The sequence below is a fragment of the Drosophila nasuta genome, chromosome 3 (genome assembly GCF_023558535.2).
Source record: "Drosophila nasuta strain 15112-1781.00 chromosome 3, ASM2355853v1, whole genome shotgun sequence".
Taxonomy (NCBI): domain Eukaryota; kingdom Metazoa; phylum Arthropoda; class Insecta; order Diptera; family Drosophilidae; genus Drosophila; species Drosophila nasuta.
In genome coordinates this window covers 19,695,136-19,719,013 of record NC_083457.1, presented here as the reverse complement: position 1 = coordinate 19,719,013, position 23,878 = coordinate 19,695,136, and the positions used below count along the sequence as shown (strand labels likewise).

General features: G+C 36.0%; 4 non-coding genes across 4 annotated transcripts; all 4 read left to right on the top strand.

The window, feature by feature from the left end:
- The first annotated feature begins 16,223 nt into the window (after positions 1 to 16,223).
- Positions 16,224 to 16,296, top strand: Trnak-uuu (transfer RNA lysine (anticodon UUU)). Its single transcript has one exon. It is a non-coding gene; the product is annotated as a tRNA-Lys (tRNA).
- A 1,132-nt stretch (positions 16,297 to 17,428) lies between these two features.
- Trnak-uuu (transfer RNA lysine (anticodon UUU)) lies at positions 17,429 to 17,501 on the top strand. Its single transcript has one exon. It is a non-coding gene; the product is annotated as a tRNA-Lys (tRNA).
- Positions 17,502 to 17,901: 400 nt separating this feature from the next.
- Positions 17,902 to 17,974, top strand: Trnak-uuu (transfer RNA lysine (anticodon UUU)). Its single transcript has one exon. It is a non-coding gene; the product is annotated as a tRNA-Lys (tRNA).
- Positions 17,975 to 19,011: 1,037 nt separating this feature from the next.
- On the top strand, positions 19,012 to 19,084 carry Trnak-uuu (transfer RNA lysine (anticodon UUU)). Its single transcript has one exon. It is a non-coding gene; the product is annotated as a tRNA-Lys (tRNA).
- Positions 19,085 to 23,878: the final 4,794 nt, after the last annotated feature.

The following is a 23,878-nucleotide window of genomic DNA, read 5'->3' as shown; positions in this document are numbered from 1 at the left end:
ACTTTTAGGGGCAAGTCAAATAAGCGCACTTAGTGCGTAAAAGAACCTGTTCTGGCTGAACGCACAAGAGAAGCGAAAGGCAGGAAGAGAGTGAGAGGTGAGCAAAGCAGGAGGAATTTCAAATGTCCGGCAATTAATGCTACAAAGTTGAACCTCAACTTGTCCACCAACAATAACGAATAGCAAAAAAAAGCAAAGACATAAACCACAGCAAAAGTTTATGGGAATTTCTGTGGTTTTCACACTCAGCCAAGACTGACAAGCTGCTACACTATAAAGTGATTTAATCTTTTTAATGGATACGATTTTAAACACTTTTGATGGCTTGGGGATGTTGCTCAAAAATGGATTAAAAGTCTAAAAAGTTGCATAATGTTGCAAAAATGACAAAAATATGTTTTGACCTTTGCTACCTACAAATTTATTGTATTTATTTGCATTGCTTTTGCGTTGACAAATCATAATCTGCCGAAATCGCATGTACCCCGTATAAAACTGAAATGGCTGCTATTTGGGTTTATGTTAGCTTCGTCAACAGTTGCCACAACTGTGGCATGATTTCAAGTGCACGAGTGTGTCAAATAAATATACAGTCGTAAACAAAACTGCTGACTGAACATAGGCAAATGAGGACATGCTGTGCACTAAACACTAATGGAAAATGGCAAATGGTTGAGAATTTAATAGACTGCCACAGGGAACAAGGACTAAATGAAATAACCAACTAGTCAGCTGCTGCTGGCAGTTTACCGGAAATGCCGTAAACCTAAGCACAAGCACAAGCGCAAACACAAAGGCAACATCAAGGAGGAAGGCGAATTGTGTTTCGCCTGACGGCATTTTACAGGGAAGAGAGCCAAAAATAGCCAAACAATGGCAAACGTAAAGTGATAACAAGTCAATAGTATTATGATGCTACATCCGGGAAATGTGCAAAATGTGAAAACGTTCGACCGGAAATTGAGTTACACGGCAATTGGAACACGTTATGCTCATTAAATATTATCACACACATATATATACAGGCAGCTAATCAGCTAATTAATTAAGAGGCGTCAGAGCAAAGGATTTTCCGGTTCAGTATTGGGCCAAAAACCAATTAGGCATTTATGTCGCCTTGTCCTTTCCACTACAAAAAACATTGCTCCTTTCTTCGAGTTGTTCTTCTTTGTTTGGCCTTCGAAGAGCAGCCATTTAATTAGCTGCATACTCTCGTATAACGACTACTTAATGGATTTTCGATTGGGTGGAGGAAAACATCTTTGGAGGACTCACCGGACTTGTTTTTGAAGTCCCTGCATCGTAATTTATTGTTATTAGCTGTGCGAATGGTAAAATACTTGCATACTTTTACACTCGAACGATAAAGTTTTAATGCTCTCCACCTTAGGAGGGTCAATTGCTGTGCCATTAAGTTAATCGATAATCGGATAGCACAAAAGTGTCCCATAGGCTTTAAAGATAAGTATAGAGAAGAATGCATATACTTGTAACGTCTAAAGTATTTTGTTGAGCTTATAAGGTTAGGCTTTAAAAATGCCAACGATTAACTGCGCCTTCTTTTCGGCACTCTGCTTTGGGGTCTCCTCCAACCAATTGCCCAAATATTTTGGCACACAATATAAAAATACCATTGGCGCATATTTTTGGCTGGCTGTGACATAATCTTTAATACGCCCAACGGCAGCAGCAGCAGCCTGGGACTCTATGGCCCCCCTCGGCATCCGAGTGAACGCTCGCTTATCGCAAATACCTGGCATGCCAGTGCTGCCCTTTTTCCTCTTTCTCTGCTCTCTCTACTCTCTTTCCATTTGTTTGTTTTGCTCCCACACACACACACACACTCACAAAGGCAACACAAATAGCCTCTGGCTGTGCATTCCCAGTTTGTTGCTCTTTTCTTTTCCCATTTGCCATCTCCCATCTCCCAACTCACATTTCCCATTTTGTCTGCTCCTGTTTTTTGCTAATATTCTTTTTATTGAAACGATATTGGGAAGGTTGCCCAAAATGGTGGGCAAGGTCGGATGCGCGTGGGTGTCAAATGGCATGTGGCCTGCAAATCGTCAGGACGTGCACATAAATTTCATGAAGCGGAAGCGCCTAATGAAATGTTGCCACAACGTATAACTAATGAAACGCTGTCAGTCTACGTCTACGCTGTCTGTTATCTGCCAGCCTCCTCCTCCTCCTCCTCTTGCTCTTGCTCATCCTCCTTCTCTCATATGTGGTGCAAGTATTTAAGTGAGAATACTCGCTATGTCTATCGTGCGTGTAAATTTAATTAAACTTATCAATTTTCGCTCTGCTTTGTGTCAGCCACAAGTCAAACAGTTGACAGCTGCTGCTGGCCATTGTCTCTCTCTTTTCCAGACAACCGACAGCATTATCAATATATATGACATGTGTGACAATGTGGCATACATGTGGCATATGGCCATCAATGGCCAGCAGCCATTGAAGCGGATATGCCACCCATAGCTCAGTTTGGAGAATAATGCACAACAATTTATAGCTGCCAGCTGGCAGCTACTGTGGCTGCTTAGCAGACTCTCAATTTTTGTTATTCTCACTTATTTATATTATTTGTTGATTTGTAAAAATAATCTCAGCTTTTTGTTTGTGATTGAAAATAATAAAGAAAAGTCATAATTCGTTCTTGTCAATTATATTCCGAAAGTTAGTTTCCCTTATTGAAAATGTCTTCAATGACTGCGGCAAATTAAAGAAATTTTATCGTGCAGCACATATTAATATTCCAGCTGCAGAAATCTTTTTTGCTGCTCTTCTTTTGGGCTGCAGAGCTTTTAACGCGATAAATTTGCACACACACACACACACACACACACGCGCGCGCAAGCACCAAATTCGTTCAGGTAATGTAGTCATAACACTTTTGGTCATGTTTTTTTATGAGCGAATTATGCAAAAAGCAAAAAGTTCAGCCAGAGTTCAAAAAGAGGAACCTTCGGGACCGCAAGGCCGTTAAAAACGTTGCAACAAATGCAAAATTAATACGCCTGCTCCATTAAAAGGTGCGTCGGAGCATAAAAACCAGCGCAGACATCATCATAACTGGCGCACGGACCAAAGTCATTTAGCCACCGCTCAATTATTGGAATATTATTTATAAGGCACAGACGCCCCTTTTGTTTGGTTAGTCATGGAGCAAAGTACACAACATACTCGTAAATAAAACAAATAAGAATTCGGGTGCAGTCGAGTATGGTCGACTGTGAGATACCCGTTACCTATTTTTAGTGAAACCAATGGAGTGCGGTATTATTTATAAAGTATTTCTAATTAATGTGCTGTCAAAGTACTGAAATATACCGAATATACCGAAAGATATATTTGGCATATCGATATAATATTTCAATTAAAGCAAAGCAATATGGTATTATTTTTAAAATATACTAACTTAACATACTGTAAAATACTAAAGTATAACGGAAAATATATTCGGGATCAATCATTATTTACAAAATATACCAAATTAACATACTGAAAAATATTAAAGTAAAGTATTTTATTTAAAATAGCTTAAGTATTTAAAATTTGGCTTGCAATTCGTTTAATATAGGTAGGTGTGGCAAAAATCTAAAACAAATTTGATCTGGGTGCGAAAATAACAAGTTCTGACAAAAATCAAATAATCAAAAATGTCGTCGGAGACGACGAGGTTATAATACCTTTCTACCGTATATGTTGCGGGTATAAAAAAGGTTTACCCATTGGTCACTTCACATGACGTATACACAGCGTAATGCGTAGCACGTGACTGGGGAATCTAAATGGACATGCGGAGCCTCTCGTCGGAGCATTGACCACTTAATGCATGATTATCTCTAATGAATATGAAATGTGCAGAAAAACCTTCGCATCTCGGCCGCCTCCTATGGAAATTCTCTTTGTGTGGTTTAAAGTAATGAAATTTATGCAAAAATATTTCAATAGTGCGGTAATTTGTCATTTTGAAATTGATGCATGGAATGTGGGAAAAAGCGTGTAAAATCCTCTGGCGTAGATTACAGCAGAGATCATAAATCAGATGGTGAAAAGAGCTTAGGGCATTCCAATGGGAAAACGTCATGAATAAATATATCGTTAAGCAAAATGTTGATTTATTAAATATTAATTGTTTAGTGAAAGCTTTACAAAATAATATTTAATACGCATTGTGAAAAATATTCCATTAAATTTAAAAATTTCGTTACAACAAAAATCAATAACCTCATTTATCGCCCTTTTAAATTGGCAAAATGTTTAATGAAGCGTGTGATTTATTTTAATTCTTGTGGCAAGTATGTTAATACATTATTCACAACGCAAACAGACATTCGGCAATGTAAAAACTTTTCTTTTTCGCAAAAAAAATATATGACCTTACTGAAAAAACAAGTTATTTTGTTTGTCAGTTTGTTTTGTCATTTAATTTCATTTATTATCATTTTTATTGTTTTGTCAATTAAAAAGTTTCAGTATTTATTTGCCTGCAGTTTCTTTGTTTTACTTCCGTTTTGGGTGATTTTAAAGAAGAATTGTTGGGCAGAATTTAAGCGCGTTGCGTTGACAAAACCTGGAAACACAGGCTGCCGAAAAGTTGTGCGAAAAACTTTTAATTAGTAGCGGCCAACAGAGGACAGCAACATCATGGCACCGAAAGCGCAAAATCCCAAGGGAGAATGCGGCAAAACCTAAATTAGCTGCGATACGATGGCGAGTGTGTGAGGGCCACCTGTTCGAAAGTGAAACTCAATTTTCATTGCATAGAAATAATGAAAATGTCTGCCAAGAAGTGTACTCGACAGCTAAAAGGAGAGAGAGAGAGAGATAAAGAGAGATCGAAAGTGTGAAAGAGAAAGTTGCGAGTGGTTGAAATGCTTTCGAAAGTTTTGTCATGCAAATGAAAGTTTTCAACGGTGTCGACAGCAGCAGATTGTTGGGTGAAATCTTGGTGATGTCTTATTGTTTATTAATTGAACAGTTTTGGCGGTTGTTAACTGTTCACTGACCATCATAACTTCAGCTTAAGGTTTTGTCGCAATTAAACTCTTTTAATGTTTATCATAGCTAGGATAAGTTGGCTTTAAATTGATAGCTACTCTACTTATTGTTGGCACGGAAATGTTAAATTTGGCTTGGCCTCTGTCCAGCTTTTCTATAAGAAACATTGCCAAGAAATATTCATCGCATTTTTATTCGAGTCGATGTCCTTGGCAGTGTCTCACATTTAATTCTGCGCGATTTACTTTTGATGCTCTGTGTTGATATTATAAAATTTTATTTCGCCCAATAAATTCACAAGTGTTGCCAAGAAATAAGATACAGCCACTTCTGTGTCCATAAGGTGCCCAGGCACTGCCTCTGGCGTCATTTTGGGGATCGGAATCCGGCCTCCACTCGACTGCGTAGTAAACAAATTAATCCAATTTTGCGACTGTGGCTGATGCTGATGCTGTGGCTGATGCTGATGCTGAAACTGTGTGCGCCTAGGGAAAGACGCTTCAGGCATAAATTAAGTAATTAAGTGAGTCGGATTTGAGACTGAGAGAGTCAGTACATTCATCTAGTGGGCCACTTTGATAATTGATGTTGTGTCAAAGCGTTTATTTAGTGCTTAAGTGCGCATATTTTGTTAATTAAATTGTTGTTTTTTGGCCACGGCAAGTTGGATTCCATTATCCATGCGCATTCCCATACCCATTACCAAAGTAAGCACTGCGAAATGTTTTATGATTGATTTGTTTATAAACATCAAATGTGGCGCAAAGTTGGCCAACAATTTTTAAGGCATTAAGATTTCATAAGTGGATTAAAGCCAAAGCAAAGAAAGTCTTCTTCGCCTCTCACACAGCAAGAAAGAGATCCAAGGCACCCACAAAAGAAAAAGAAAAAGGAAAGGAAAAAAGGAGAGAAAGAGAAGGAAATTAATCAAAATTAATCGCATTACACAAACAGACAAAAGCAAACGGCAACAACAGGGATAAGTATGCGAGTTTTCTTCTCAACATTCAACTACGTTATACCCTCGAAGTGATTTCAAAAACAAAAAAAAAAAAAACAATAATTCTTATTAAATGTACTCTGCGAGTAAGAGACAAAACAAAAATAAATATTATTTTTAATGAGCAACTTTAAGTGCCTTCGCGTGTTGGCAGCAGATATAAATTGCTCTTTAAAAGTCAGTGAGAGGAAAAATTGCATTTGCTAATGATCAGTTTACCCACTTTCGTGTTTGCAGAACAACCAGAATATTTTGTTGCAAATATTCTTATCTTTAACCGAATAAAACTTAAATACCCTTTTAAGCCATTAAGTGGTACATACTTGTGTATTAAAAGCCTCGCCACGCACGCAAAAGCAATTTACGTTTTCTCAACTTGACATATGCACATGTCATATGATTGCTTTTTGCCAAGGCACGAACTCAATTGAAATTTCAAACACTTTTAAGTGGATCCAGAGTATATAAAGAGCGCAAGGAACTCATTACGGAAATTACTTTACACAGCACAGTCTCCATACATAAGGAAACACTTTCGGGTCGATGCTGACGAGATGATGGGCAATGCAGAACAGAACTGAACAGAGCGGAGCGGAGAGAAAAGCAGTCGCCACGCAAATGATATGCTCATTGAAGTGAGCCTCCGAGTTGGTGCTAAATAAATAAACAAACATTCCCTGAACTTCAGACAACAAAAAGCGAAGGTCGCGCCTGGCAATTAGTGCCAGCAAAGATGAGGGAAAGAAAAACCCAGCAAGCAGTTGGGCAATCTCTACATGATATTATGCCTTACACACATACCCACGCACACTCACCGACACAAAAACAGCAGACATATGAGGTCGACAGACACCAACACAGTGACAGACACTAAGACTGAGTGATTGCCTGGCCAAATGACGCTGACATTGTACACTGATATGGAAATGTATTTGATTAGTACTTGATTCTATATATGATTTTGTATATCAATTATTTGTTTATATTTATTCAATATTAAATTCTACACTATAATATGGAATTTACATATAATTTGAAACCTTTCTGTGCCGTTCAACGAAATTGCCCCATACAAAATGTGTTCGTCTGGTGAAATATTCCGTTAGTTTTCATCAAAAATGTTTTTTCGTAAAGTTCTGTTAATATGTTTCTACAATCATATATTTCAAAATATTCAAAATTGTGATAACTTGTTATACTTTTATAGATTAATCATTTTTAGATATTACAGAGTTACCGAAGTAAAAAAATGTACATAATTTTACTATATTAATATATGATTTTTGATTTGGCTATTACAGAATTATTGAGCAAGAAACAAATAAAAGCAAATAATAAAAAAATGTATAACAAAATGTTTACATATTTTGAAATTTTTCCAACACCACAAAAAACCAAAATAATAATAATGATAAATTCACTCCCAATATTACGTATACATAATATTCTGTTTTATTTCAGTGTGCGCATTTTACTTCACATAAAAAAGGTTAAAGGAATGCTCGAATCTGTATTTGAGTTAACATGGAAACCGAAATCTACGGTATTCTGTATGTTTTTCATTTATAGTATCAAAATTGTTGCCAAGACTGAGGACAACTTGAGCTCAGAGAGACTCCAACGTGTTGAGTTTCTGTCTGTCTGTCTGTCTGTCTGTCTGTCTGACTGCCTAGCTACTAGCTTCTGGCTGCCTGACTGTCTGGCAGCTAAGGATGTTTGCCTTACTTTATTTAAGCATTGTTCAGAAATTTGTGCGCTGGCACTTATTGATTTTGCGTTGCGCTTGAGAAGACGCTGTGAGCACCGATGAGGCTAGAGCATAGTAGATTGCCACTGATAATATTGAAATGATATACACGCCACATTAAATGGATTATTTAATGTTGTCACTTGTACGTATGCCTGGCAAATGATGCGTACAGCTGATATCTGTAACATGTTCTCCCTGCTCCGTCCTCTCTATTTGTTACCACCGACTCTCCACTCTCCGCTCTCTGTTCTCTATTCTCTGCTTTGCAGTGCATCCCTTCTTACAGTGCCTGACATCATGGATTACACACGCGGGAGTCATTTTTATTTGTCTTGTGTGTCGTCGTCATCGTCATCGTCAGCTTCATCGTCTCGGACGGGTTTCTCAACGCTATTTGTTGTTTGGTTTGCCTTCACGACTTCAAATGGAGGCTAAAGTTGATTGTGCTTGAAATTGGGCGGCTGCTGGTGTATGTACGTGCCAGTTCCTGTAATTGCTGATATTCTCTTTACTCAGCTTGCCTCGGCGCTTGTAATAATAAATTAGAAAGCAAAGTTTGCCAACCAACCTACAGACTGACTGACTGACTGGCTGGCTGACAGTCTGCCTTTCTTGTGGTTGTCCTTATTGCCATTGTTGTTGTCTTCTGTTGCTGTTGTTGATTATGCTAAGGTGATAAGCACTTAGAAGTCCCATGACATTTAAGCAGATAGTCGCTGAAAGCAACAACCCACCTGTGGCTTGAATATTCGCATACATAAAAGTCAGCAGCAACACTTCATCTTCGACTTCGACTTTGACTCTAGACGAAATCATTAGCAAACGGTTGAGATATGTCAACTGTGCAAATATTTGTCTATCTTAAAGATGGGTGTTATTTTGATATTTACTTGGCAATAAGAAATTGCTATCTCGAAAATTATTTTATATGATTTTCGCTTCACTTTCACTTGAGCTCAATGGACTGCTAATTAATTTGGCTCGAGGCAATGTGACCGACCTTTCCCCTTTGACTGCAGCAAAACAAAAACACACACAACTGGACTGATTAGTAATCTTCTTGAGATTTGTTTGCTATGCCACCCACACACATAAACATAGAAAAACAATACTGCCTGCATTATAATTAACCACATTATTCAAGTCTATCGACTGTAATTCGAATAGCAAAACTCAGTCATTTTTCATGCTCGCTTTGGCAAACAAAAACACGAGCTCGATAAGCGAGTACATAACAAATATGGCAAATCCACTTGAGTGTAGCACTTTGGGTACTTCCTTGGCTTAGTGAGTGATCTATTTATGACCTGGCTAAGGCGTTCTAATATATGTATAAGACTTTGCTTATAAATATGCATGCTGCGGCATAAACTTGAATAATTGCTTGTGCTTGAATTCTTTTCGTAGGCATTGCCGTAAATCACGAATAATATTCATAAGCCAGAACATTACGACGTAAAATAATTCAAACGCAGATCTACAAATTGAAATTCAGCACAATAAATTGCAAATGCTTTCCAATGAGTTCAAACATCACCAAATTTACTTGTGCTTCTAGCTGAATACTTAAGAGTAGCCATATTTTACATATCCTTGCAATTTGTAGTCAATTCAAGTTAATACGAAAAGTAAATGAAATTAAAACATGTATGAAAGTTGAGTGTGCTCAACACATTGTCAACTTTTGTTGACATATTGCTTTTGCAATATAATGCTGTTTTATTCTTAAAATATACTCAATTAATATATCAATAGATTACGAAAGTACACGGAAGACTATATTTGGCCAATCGATTTGTCAGCCAACCGAAAAAATACTAAAATACACCGAAGGTTATATTTGGTATATATGATTTTAAATATCATAAAATGTACTTGTGATTCTATTTGAATACTTAAGAGTAGCCATATTTTACATATCCTTGCAATTTGTAGTCAATTCAAGTTAATACGAAAAGTAAATGAAATTAAAACATGTATGAAAGTTGAGTGTGCTCAACACATTGTCAACTTTTGTTGACATATTGCTTTTGCAATATAATGCTGTTTTATTCTTAAAATATACTCAATTAATATATCAATAGATTACGAAAGTACACGGAAGACTATATTTGGCCAATCGATTTGTCAGCCAACCGAAAAAATACTAAAATACACCGAAGGTTATATTTGGTATATATGATTTTAAATATCATAAAATGTACTTGTGATTCTATTTGAATACATAAGAGTAGCCATATTTTACATATCCTTGCAATTTGTAGTCAATTTAAGTTAATACGAAAAGTAAATGAAAGCCTACAAGTAAGAAAGTCGAGTATGCTCGACTGTGAGATGCCCGCTATACATGTTTAATTAAAGCATAACAATGAAGTACTATATACTTCTACAATTTGTATCTGATTGCATCGAAATTTTTAGGCACAAGTTTATAATACTATTATACCGTACGGGTGGCGGGTATAATAAAAAAAATTCACGGAAGATTATGAAGGAAAACAATGCGGCTTTTTTTTTTAATGTACACTAAATTAATATACTAATCAAATACTTAAATATAACAGATTTTCAGTCAACAAAAAAGTATATTTTAGTATGCCTAAAGCTATGTTTGGTAAATCGATATATGTACAAGTATTACTATAAAAATACACTTGATTGTCAACCTATGCAAATAAAACCCGACAGCAGCAGCTCTGCTTTTCCATAAAAAAATATTTCTTAACGATTTGATTGCAAGAAAATTCGTAGGATCAAAAATACTGAAGTTGGTTTTACCAAATCTATATATGTACTCGAAGATTTAAAATTTCGCTTGGTTTAAGATGACTTCTTCTCTTTCTTACATTTGTTTTAAACACAGTTATATAACCCTTTTACCTTATGGTTACCGGGTATTAAATAATCCACCAAATTTGTGACTTTTATTGTTACGAAGTCTGGCTTCGAAGAAGGCCGAAAACTAGCTTCGCCGACAAAAAAAAAGATAACTAATTCAATTACACGGAGATGCAAATGCAGCCAAGTTCTTGCCGCTACTTGACAATGAAAAGTTCCTCAGGAGGCTTAAGTCAGGCTTTTGCCATGTCTGGCTGAATATTTAAGCACTTTAAGACCTGACAACTATGTCTGCTTTCCGCTTTCTGCTGTTTCCGTCGCCCATTTTTCACTTTTTGAAGCATTTTGCAAGTGCGTAAGTGTTTCCGCAGCATTTGTGAGGAAAATTGTTAAGTCTTGTTGTGTAATTTTTGAGTACGTTTCGAGTGTTCTCTGTGTTAAATACAGAAGAAGAAAAGTTGTGCGCAAAGTGGCTAGTTTATTATGCAGACTGCACAAACGTAGTCAAGTTAAGAATTCATTACCCCATTTGCAATCAGTTGTAAAACTTCAGATTGTCTAAATGAAATCTTGAAATAAATTGAGTTTACTCTAACAATTATTTGTCTAACTTGAACTAGAAACACATTTTGGTCATTTAAATTTGTAATTACTTGTAATCAGTCGAGATTTTAAGAGATTTCCAAAGGCAACTTCAAATGTGCATTTAATTTAATTAGTGTCAAAAGTCGCAAATGAATAACTGTTAAAACTGTTATGTTTATTGATATTTTATTTAATACCTTAATTACCTTAAAGCAACATGGACTAATTACTGTTCGCCTACAATACGATAGCAATGAAATTAATAATCAATTTGCATATTGAATGGCAAATATGAGTGCAATTGAATAATTCGCTTTTAAATTTGGACCTCACTTAATTCCCATTTCCAAGCAGTAAGCCGCAGTCGTGACTACTGCATTGGTGGCTGATTTTCGCATCATTAAAATATGAATGCCATATGACGCCTTAATCTGACACAAGTTGCCGTTTAATGCCAACGGCGGGCAGCTTTAAAGTACCATAAAAACGGATGCCATAATAAATATTAATAGCCTTTGTAGGATGGACTAACTGCGGCAGCATTCGTATTCCGTATTTCTTATTCCGGCATAGGCCAAATGTTCGCTTCCGTTTCCGGTCTCAGAGGTTGCCCGCAGGTCCCAAGACCAAGACCAAGACCAAAACCAAAACCAAGATCAAGACCCAGAACAAAAGCAAGCAGCGGCAAACCTCATTGGGGGTGGTTTTGGCCTCTTTTTTTTTTGTTTACATTTAACGTAAAATATTTATTTATTTGCGTAGCAAACAAAACGCGCGCCAGGGGCATCATTTGCATTCAAACACTTTCATTGTTGTTAATCTTTGCACTCGCATAGAGAATTTAATTAAGGCGATGGCCTGCCATAATTCAATTCCTGACGGCACGCCCCACGCACTCGCCCCACGTTTGCATCAGTCAAGCCTAAAAGTGCACAAAGTGTGACCAAATCTTATGAGAGACTCGCCTCGTTGAGCAACTGAGCGAAACGAAAGCAAAAGGATGCCAAGTGCAAATTAATTCGCAGCATTCTTTTGCTTTTTTTTACATTTTTGAAACGCTTCAATTTAAATAAGTACTTGATTACTTTCTGGCTGAGAAATTGTTTGCGAAGTGGCAACGAAAGTGACTTGGGCAAATCACATCACAATCAGAATAAGACCCAAAGGCGCTGTCCATGCTAAGAATAGCCTTTGTTGTATTAAATTCGCCAAGCGACCTCCCTCAATGAATTCCCTCTCATTTTATATTTTTTATTTTTGGCATTAAACACTAAAGGGCCTGATGGCCAGCAGGCAAGCTTAGGGCTAAATATTAAGTGAATAAAAATATTACAAAATTGCAAAAGCGTGTTAATTAAGTGAAACTTGGTAGTAAAAGCTAAAGTAAAAGTCTACACACACAAACTGCTAGCTAGCTAACGACTTTCACATTATCTCTTTAAGGCTTTTTCGGCCCCAAATGCAAAAAGTCCTTAAGTAACTCATATCATTAAGCTTGGCTGCACACTTTAATACTTGGCTCGACTTTAATTCGAATTTTGTAATCTAAAGTTAACACATTAAGCTGACAAAAAACAGTTGAAGGGCTGTCTGTGCATTTTTAATTAAATTTTACCGATGAAAAACAATTAAATTCATAGCAAAACAACATTTTTAATTTATACGACATATTGATTAAACACTTTATTAAAAAATGTGAAGTGATACATACAAGTGTACATATTTAATGAGAAAAAACAGAAGAGGCCTTTTGGTCTTTTTAATTAATCAGATTAATTTATCGAAATAAAATTTAATAATTTAAGAAATATAATATATAATTTTCTAGAGGAAATATCTTACACTCATCTCAAAACTAAAGTTTATTAAAGTGTTGCTAACACTTGTCCGGTACAGTTTTTGCAAGACATGTTTGAAACAGTGTTAAGTATTTATGCACCACATAGTTCATGGCTTTAAAAGTTCGGCATGTTTAATTCAACTTTCGGTTTGAATGCGTCCAGAGCTGTTAAAAGCATGCAATGCCATTGGAAAAACTTCTTGTTGTCGACCCAAATAAAACAGGAGCAAGCACTTTAAACTCATTTTCACAGCTATTTACACCTACATTACGCTGGTCATGCTCCAAACTTGGCCCAAACAGCCCACATTCGCCTACCCACACAAGCATACACACCTTGACACACACACTCACCTCCACCCACATATGTTAGTTATCCAGATATGCACTAAAGTGATGCTCACTTAGAGCGAAGCCTTGAACTGAAAGAGCCACAACGAGTTGAAAATTATTAACAAGAATTTTACCTTTTCCCTTTAATTACGCACAGGTTGGGCACAATTTAAGCTAGGGTATTATCGCGAAAGTGTGCGTGCGTGTGTATGGCGAGGGAAAAAGGTCAAAAGAGTAAGAGAATATCTGAAGGTACCTTTTTTTGGGGATATTACTTATAGTGGCCATTGATGACTTTCACAGAACGAATGTGAACTGCCCAATGGCCCAAAACTAATGGGCTGTCAATTCGCCGGCTGACTGCCGTATCCAACTACATGCTGATAACTAAAAAAAAAATAGGGGCAAAAAAATGAGAAAATGCTGAAGCCTATGAAAAATGGCAAAGTGCAGTGGGACACTCAGTGATGTGGAAATATTCTGGCCTCGCAACAGTACGGCAAAAATGGCTAGTAATAAATTTTAGTGACTTGCTCGTGACAACTCATTAGAACTGACAATGCCACAGGCCGCAGGTCGTGTAAGTGTGAGTGTGATTGTGAGTGTGAGTATGAGCAGCAAGATGCCAAGCTAGCAGTCGAAACACAGTTTAGAAAGCCAAAGGAGGCTCGTTAACCCAAAAAAGCGGCCTACACAAAATCAGCATATTACTCGCATTCTATTGACAAAGACACTCTTAATGAGGCGTCCCCAGAAAACAGAAAGTACGTTTCATAATTTGACGAGAGTTGCACAAAAGTTCGCCAGTATTCGAGCGACTTTGACATTTATCTTTTCATTCTCAGCAAACAGATTAGGCATTACACAAAGCAAATTTCTGTAGAATAATTGCTAATAAATTGCATACTATATTGCTTTTGACACTCTGCAACAATGGAACACTTTCAAGTCGAGTCGAAATTCAAGACGCAACAAAATCCATTATATATCATTTGCCATTTTCCACCCGTCTTCACAATTGTGCAAATGCCACAGGATCCAATTCGCAATAAATTATTTTTGTTGCATTCGCCTCCGTCTACCGAAAGTAAATTGATTGCAACGCCAACGCCAATGCCAATGCCTAGCACTTACAGTTCTAAGTTGAAATTAATAGATTTGAATTTGTTTTGCCAGCCTTTCGGGCCTCGAAGGCTCAAACTGTGTGGGAGAATTGTTGGCTCGTCGATTCGAATGTTTTGTTGGGCACCAAAAGTCGTAAGATAAATGTTCATGTATATTTCATTTGTTTCATTGGTTGGCTCATTATGATAATTAAATTTCGTATTTTGTCGAAGTACTTACACCATTCAAATGAAATTAAAAATATCCTTTGTTTATTTAGAAATCACTATTTTTATTTTTTGGCTGCAGAAAATTAACTTCAATTTGCGAAACACATTAATTTCACTCACTGTAATTTTATGCATTTTTTGCCGTCGTATTATATAAATTTTAATTAAATTACTAATTTTGTTTATGACGAAGAAATGAGAGATTCTTACTATGTTGTAATATTATGTTCACATTAATAAAATTTTGTAACCTGATGTCTTTTATTTAATTAACATTTAATTTATGTCACACAGAAAAACATTTCGATTAATTCTATATTTTTGGTCATATTTGATTAAATTTTTGTTCTCACATTTTAATATTTTTAAATCATTTCAAATCTTTCGTATTCACAACTTTAATTCTGAACCCAAGATAGACACTCGAATTTATCCGTTATGCTTAGCATCCGCAGCACCTTTCACATTCGAATCACGAGTCAAACTGCCGACATACCGTTAGATGAAACGAGCACTATACTCAGCTGTCGTGCTGCTGTTAACCTTTGTTATGGGATATTTTAACAGAGCTCACTTAACAGTGATGGATGCCAGACCACTGTTAAGGGACATCGCACAGAGTAAACAAAATCAAACAAACCAATTGGTAGACTCTTACGTTAGTACTACAAAGTGTATTAGGCGAAATTTAAATAATTCATGTGGCCAGAAAATGCATTAAATTTAATAATACGCAAAGAATAGGAAGGAATGTTTCTAAATAGAAATGTTTGTATCGCTTAGTCACCCCAAAATTGTTTAATGTGATAGAATGAATGTTTAAATGCCAGACATTAGACATGGAGGCAGTTAACATCAACGGCCCAGCTGAAGATAAACATAAACATAATTGATGAGATCGGGATAAGCGTTGAGTGCGTGCGACCCATTCATCATTCTGAACCGGAAACTTTTATGCCAGCCTCTAAGTTGGTAGGCACAAAAAATATGTAATATTTTCGCCCGAGTGGAGAAAGGACTTTCTTATAGTTTCTCTGTCACATAAATCAAATGTTTGGGTTTTTGCAGAACCGTATTTTAAATTGACTGCACACTAGTTACAGAAAAACTCTCATTCCACCTGCATCAACTTCGGTATATATTCTGTCCCAAACAATGCAGTGGCCAAATGTAACAGTTTTACAGTCAGGAACACAATCTCTCTACTCAATTGTAAATTGCAAGCAACTTGTTTTCTTTTGTGTGCCATTGAACGCATCAGATGCATGCGTCCTTTACTCCTTCTCTGAGTTTGGCACAAAGAGGAACTGAGCAAGCGTTTCTTGGCTTTTTTATGAAAATGTTCGCAAGGAAAAAACAAGCATTGCAATAAGCTGTTGCAGAATTTAAGGTATAAGATTTAAAGTTCAAGAATGCGCCCACAACATCTTGATATTCTCATGTATGAATGGAAGAGTATGAAGTGCTCTCTAGTTAAAGATTTAAGGAATTGAATTACCTATGTTTTTAATTAGTTGTAGATAGATTAATTTCAATGCCCGGGTAGCTCAGTCGGTAGAGCATTGGACTTTTAATCCAAGGGTCCAGGGTTCAAGTCCCTGCTCGGGCGATTCCTTTATTTTGAAAATGTTTAAAAGAAATCAACTTCATCATTCTATCTATCATAAAAGTTGACAATACTTGTTTTTTACGCAGTTACTTGTTTTTTACGTATCGCGCAGGGTATATCTACAGATGTAGCAGCATAAAGCTGCAGCTGTAGCAGATGAATTCTTCAGTCTTTCTCGCAATCCCATACTTGACCGATTTAATCATTTGTGGAAATTTTTAAGTGTAAATATGCGTGATTCCTGAAAATTTGGTTTCGAATCATATCTGATCTGCCGTCTATAGTATATTTTGAATGCGGTACTACATCGATATACCACATATACCATCTGGTATATTTTTAGTATTTTGCAGTATATTTGGTATATTTTGAGATATTTTATTCAAAATGGGTAGCGGGTATCTCACAGTCGCGTACACTCGACTGTAGCTTTCTTACTTGTTTGTTTTGTATTTTTTTATGGTTGCCATGTTCGTAATAGGATTTTAAGATAAAATAAATTAATTTTTAAGCAAAACAAAAAAAAATTATTAATTTAATTTAATAGCATGGTTTTTCCATAATAAATCGTATACCTGCATGTTCCTTAGCATAAGCTAAAACTAATAGTAGTGAGAATGTAAGAACCTTCGTGTCGCTCCCACGCACAAAAGCAAGAGTGCCGATCACTGTTAAATGCATACATTTCTGACAGCGTCGTTTGATACTTAAATTTGTTGGCTATATTTCGTTGTATTTTTTTTTTCGTCGCAATATCCGGTTGAATTGTGAAAAATTTCGTCGGTATAAGCGGTTTGTCGTTAAAAGCGAAGACGTACTAAGCGGAGGCCTTTTCATATAAGTTTGTAGACCAACCAAGCTATCGACTTTTCATCGCAATAACCGGACGTACACTATAAGCGGAGTCGTTACCCGGATTCTACTGTATATATCAATATACCAAAAATATGCTTCGGTATACTTTTGTTTTTTCAATATTTTAGGTATATTTTATGAATAATACTGGATTTTTATTATTGTTGCATTCAAAATTGTTCATTAAAGCAGGAGCGTTAAAATAGCGTAATATCAATGGGTGCAAAACAATATATCCAACAAATATAATCAAGTATTGTATAGGACTAATTCATGTGCCCGGGTAGCTCAGTCGGTAGAGCATTGGACTTTTAATCCAAGGGTCCAGGGTTCAAGTCCCTGCTCGGGCGATTACTTTTTGTTGTCCTGCTGTTGTTGTATGCTTCCCAAGAAAATGGGTAGCTAAAGTTTTGGTTAATTTTTCACTCAACCTTCACTCAAAAAACTTGTGATTTATTTTTACGGCGAAATTACTTAAGAAATAATTTTAAATAACAAAAAAACACTTCCGCAGACTGGTCCTTTTTTTAGTCACAATCTGGAATATTTTGGACTATGCGGTAAAATTTAACATAATAGTATATTAATATACCAAATATTCGGTTTTTCTTTTTTTTTTCGAATAATACCAGACTTTTATTGACTCGACTCCTACTTTTTTAATTGTTTATTCAAGCAAGGGCATTAAAATAGGTATATATACGTATATCTAGCATTTATAATCAAGATTCGTATATTTCAGTCTTATGTGCCCGGGTAGCTCAGTCGGTAGAGCATTGGACTTTTAATCCAAGGGTCCAGGGTTCAAGTCCCTGCTCGGGCGATTATCTTCTTTTTGCAAATGTTTGAATTGCAGTTTAGTTTGATTGTACTGGTGAAAGATAGCAGATAGGATTGATTTATAAGCTTTTTTGTTTCGCGTTCTTTCCATAAATATTTCAAAGTGAACCAAAATTGTATAACGCATCCTACTGGGATTTGTTTATTAGAATCGCGCAGGGTATATCTGCAGTTATAACAACATAATCTTGCAGTTGTTACGGATATATTCCACTAGACCGATAGAATCAATTGTGGAAGGCGGGTCGCTTGCTGCATATTATAGGAATGTTGAATCGGGCTTTGTTAAGATTCAGTGTTCTCAGTTAGCTAGGCAATTAATTTAAATTAGTAGTATATAGAGCATTGGATTTTCAATCAAGTCCCTGCTCGGGCGATTCCTGTATTTTGTAAATGCTTGAAGAAGAAAAGTAATTATATCTATCTGAAATGCAGTTTGGTTGTATGAGTGAAGGAAGGTGACGACAAAATAAAGTTATATGTATTTTAATAGTTGTTTTGAATCTCTAGCAAAAAAGAATATTTATTTCCATAAACATTTCAGAGTGAAAAGAAACGCATCCTGTGATTTATTTTTTCGAAGACTGCAGGGTAACAGCTGTCACAGCATAAAACTGCAGCTATTATAGATGAATTCTTCACTTTCTCTCTCGCAATTCCACACTTGACCGATAGAATCAATTGTGGAGATTTCTAAGTATGTTATAAATATGCGTTTATAGGCGAATCTCTTGCTGCATATTATAGGAATGTTGAACTGGGCTTTGTCAAGATTCTAAGAAGTTCTCATTTCAATTGCCTTTAAATATTGCAATACATCAAAAATCTTCACCTTTCGTAATATTTTCAAGGTGAGTGGATTGACTTCAAGTGAGCGATTTTAGGAAAAAACTCATCGGGCGAGCTGCGTTTAAGGAAGGGCGATAGAAATGTGCGATTCTCAATTAAAGGTATTTAAAATTTAAATTAAATTAGTATATCCATAATTTATAATCAAGTATTTAATTTAGCAGTTTGTGTGCCCGGGTAGCTCAGTCGGTAGAGCATTGGACTTTTAATCCAAGGGTCCAGGGTTCAAGTCCCTGCTCGGGCGTGATTTGCAATTTTTTGTTGTTTTACCACACATTTCATTAAAGAAAACACTTAATTATTAAGATCTCTTGACTTATTTAAAATGATCCATTTGTAAATAACTGAATAATGTATGCAATTTGCCAGCCATTCACATTACTCGCATTACTTACACAGCTCACAACGGAGCACGGATTTACCTGGATAATTATTTCACCTTTACACATTTTCACTTTCCACTTGTCAACTGCAAATTGAATAAAAAAAGAAAGTTAAATGCTTAACGCACAATTAAGCAGGCTGCCTTGGTAAAGTGCGTGCCAATAAACATTAAATAAATATTTATCCAAGGCGTGCCAGGGCGACTGGGAGTGATAGACAAGTGAATGAACAGATGAAGGGACAGTCAAGCAGATAGATAGACAGGCAGGCAGGCAGGCAGAGGCAAGAAGCAAGTAAGCAGGCAGTCAACAACAAGGACGTGCATGGCGTTAAATACTTTTGCACGTCGATGCCAAGTACAAGAACTCTAGAGAAGGACAAGCAGTTGATGATAACTTGAGCAGGAGCTGCCTTAAAGGCAGCAGCTCGACTGTCTGCTATTTACTACGTACGGACTGTGAACTGAGAGGACCATCGACAGTCGGTTGTCCAACCGTGATGTGCTTTTTGTTGACAGCATAATTACGCTGATGGCAGCAGTAACAGCAACAGCAACAGCAGCAAGCAGCCTTGGAATGAGATCGACAAGCAAATACAGACATGGACATCAACCTGAACTCGGGACATTGACTGTCCAAGCTTCCTTCCAAGTTGACCCCAGAGAATTTCAGTAATTTGTGTGTGAGCATTTCTAACTGCACGCAGGTGCTTTGTTGTCCGCAATGAATTTGTCGATGCGCACAAGAATATGCTATAAATAACATTAAGGTTCAACTGTCTTGTCTACCTTATTTTGTCCCAAGTTGCACGCTGTTTCCTATTGCTATTGCCTATTTTTTACAAGAATTGCGACAAACATCTCATCTGAATTACGATATGATTTGTCAATGAAGATTCCTCTTCAAACAAACCGAGAGCGCAACTAAGCGAATACACACAATGTTGCTATTAACAACAGACATAAGTTATGAATTAATTTCTGTAAATTTAATAGACAAAATTATTTGTACATCTTTAAACTGATGTTCTGAATAATACATATTACTATAATATTTCGATGGGTTTAAACTTGAATTAACATTAAGTCAATTAAATATTTTATAAACTTTTACAATAAAAACTAAATTTTAACGAGTCTCTTCTGCTCTTTCTTTTCAAATTCGTTACAGACTGACGCTCGTTTGTCAACGAGCTGTCATCATTTTTTAGTGCATAGTGCTGCCAATGCAAACTAGCCTTCGAATGCGTGTTTAAACTATCGATTCATCGTATTTACAATTGTTTATAGAACTAATATCTATATATAAAGTTAGTTTTCTGTTCTGCTATCAAGAAAAATAGCAAAAAAAAAACATTAGGATCTCACAGTCGAGCACCCTCGACATTTTGAATAAAAGCAAAATATTTAACGAACTAATATTTAGCAAAAAATACTAAAATATAAGCTATAATTGGTATATTGATATAGTACTACATTCAAAATCAACAAAAGAGTACAACCAGAAAGTCTGCGAAAGCATTTATCTCTTTCAAAAGAATTTCTGAAAAAAACTATAATTTTCATATGAATAACTGTGAGTTTTGTATCAGGCTGCTAGCCATTTAAAAATTGAAGTGAGTGAAACTTTACAAACGTAAAATAGACACTACCAATTGTATATGCATTTCGCAATATTTTATTTCAATTTGTAAAACAGAGAAAAGCAAATTGGATATGTATATTTAAAGAGCGACACACGGATACATGCTTTCATCTGTTCGTGTCTTTCTCTGTTCGTGTCCCAATGCAATCTCTGTGAATTGTGAAATGTGCCCAATGCGCAATCCACAGGAAAAGAACAACAGGGACAATCCAAACATAAAATTTGTACTCAGTGGTCAGTGATCAAATAACAAAGGAAACTAAAAATTTACTATACTATACGTACTATTTGGCCAGCGACTGCGGTGGATATGTAAAAACAAATACCGACGATACACAGCAGATATTGTAGGTATGTGGGGGCGTGCATGAACATGAACCCGTGACACCTACATGGATGTTTGTATGTGTGTGTGTGTGTGTGTGCAAGTGAAGACTGGTGCGAGTTACACGACAAAGTTTGTTGGCCAATGTGGAGAAAGTTTTGGGACGGGTCGCCTGGCAATAATCATAATAGCAGACTCATGAAGCTAATAATGCCCTTGGGAGCGTGAATCTATACGACTGCGTCTGTGTGAGTGTGTGTATGTGTGTGTGAGTGTCGGTGACATGCCTCCAAATTGTATTTGGACTGTGTTACAAGGACAAAGCGAAAATAATTGCAAATTACCAAAAATAATTAATTACTCTCAGAACGCTGTCATGCAAAGAAATATAAATTAAACTGCATCGTGTTGGTACTATTCTGCAACATTCATAAAACTTATATGCAATTAGTAAGCGGAAAGTGAAGTAGCTTACGGAAACCTTGAGCAGGTGCGAAGAAGTGATTTAAGCGACAAATTTGCAGCAGCAAATGCATTTATATAACCCATTCAAAGGTGTTGGGAAGGATACGAAATTTCTATAATTATAGTTGTTTCTAATTAAAATTGTAGATATCATTTGTAATTCAAGTAGAGTATTTTTAAAAATAGAATCAGAAAGAGAACAACAATATCTCGACTGTGAGATACCCACTATCCGTTTTGAAGAAAAGTCAAACAGTGTGGTATAACTCTAAAAATATTCCAAATAAAGTACTACATTTGAAATATAATACAGCATTCAAAATATAGCAAAATTGTCAGAAAAAGTAACTAAGAATAGAACTTCTACATTTTGTATACCATCGAAACCAAATTTTCATAAAGACTATACATATATATTGTATGTACCAAAACTTGACTATAGCTTGTTATTCAATTTTGGAGGCGGAAGTGGACGTGTCGAAAAAGAATGTGTTATCTATTATAGTCTCTGAGATCTATATGTTCTTACGAACAGAAGAAAGACAGACAGACAGACATGTTACATACATTTCCTTCCGGCACAATGTTATAATACCCTTCTACCCTATGGGTAACGGATATAATAATAGAAGCCACTCCAACGCTCCACCAAAATTAAATGTAAAATGAAAATAAAAATTTAATTTGCTTTGTAAGATTCGCTCTCGACACTTGTTCTATGAATTTTACCCGCATTTCTCTTTCTATGTGCGCAATTTAGTCTGCTTGGAAAATTTCCATATGCAAATACTCGAAATACCATTGAATTAAAAAAAGTGCATATCACGTTTTGCAAATGAAACTGTTTGACATGACTGGCAGCATTCGTTTGGTCCGCTTCACAGCGGGTTAGTTGCTTCAGCTCTCAATTTAGATCTCTCTAAAATCCCAACGTTTGTGGATACATTTTTGTGCCTGCAGCACTTTCACGCATTTCATCTCTATCGAAATATGGAAAATCAAATAAATATTAGAAATTATCTTGTTCTTAAATTCTATTTCAATTTAAATGTAAAATGCAGTGACTTTTTTTTAAAGCCCAAATCTAAGCTGTACCTTGACCATCTCTGATCCAACTTTGAAACCGTGTATCGTGTTTCATATGCTGCTGTGTTGTCATTTGCATAAATAGCTGCCAGTCTGCTCTATCCGAGGATAGGTGGAAGGATACCAGACTCTGAAACAGGTCAGCGTACTGACCACTGCCCTAGGCTGGGGACGAGGTCAGCTCTTGGTCTTGTTAGCTACCCAAATCACAAAACATAAACACATGGCGCCGTCGGCTTTAAGTTTCTATTTGTTTCGTATAGCACACATAATGTGCACTCTCTCTCTCTCTCTCTCTCTCTATCTCTCCCTCTCTATATTTTAGCAGAGACTAAGGGCAATTTCTGGCAGTTTCTTGAACCGGCAAACGGCAGTAAGTTGTCATAAAACTGTCAGCTAGTTACAGACACAAAAAGGCAAAATCTGCGATAGGTTCAAAGATTTGCTTACTCGAAATATGCGAAACCTAACCGAAAATTTGCATATTTAAAAAATTGGAATGTATCCTTAATTGTGAGCATAACTAATATGAAAGCTATGCAGCCGAATCCAAATTTAAATTTATACCACGACAGCATTAAAAGTCATATTTAGATTAAATTGAAATGTTGAAAACTATTCAACTATTAAAGAGAATTTAAAAAGCGTAAGTGAAAAGTTAAGCATGTGCATTTAACTATAAAATTACTTTTAATAACCTAAATAAATAGCTATTAAAGAGACTTTTTATTACGTCAATTCACAATATTTATTTTTAATTATTTCTTGGTTGAATTCGTCAGCATTTTATTCAAGGTTAGACAAAATTCATGATTATAAATATTATATTTTAAATGTGCTCTGGACCGAAAAGCGAAATTACCTATTTCTATAAATAGATAAACGTTTTTTATATTTTGTTGTCTTGAAGAATGGCAATATTGAATTTGTTTTGTTTATGCTGCGCATTTACTTAATCAAAACACTTTCGCCGTGATACTTAGATGCAGAAAGTTTGTTACAAATTAATTTGAATTAATTGTTTTTATGCTTGCCGTGCAAAAGTTTTTGGTTTACATTTCGCTTTACGAGCCAACACTTTGGCCAACTCAGACCCTGGTAATACCAAAATACAACTTTTATCAGACCAAAGTTG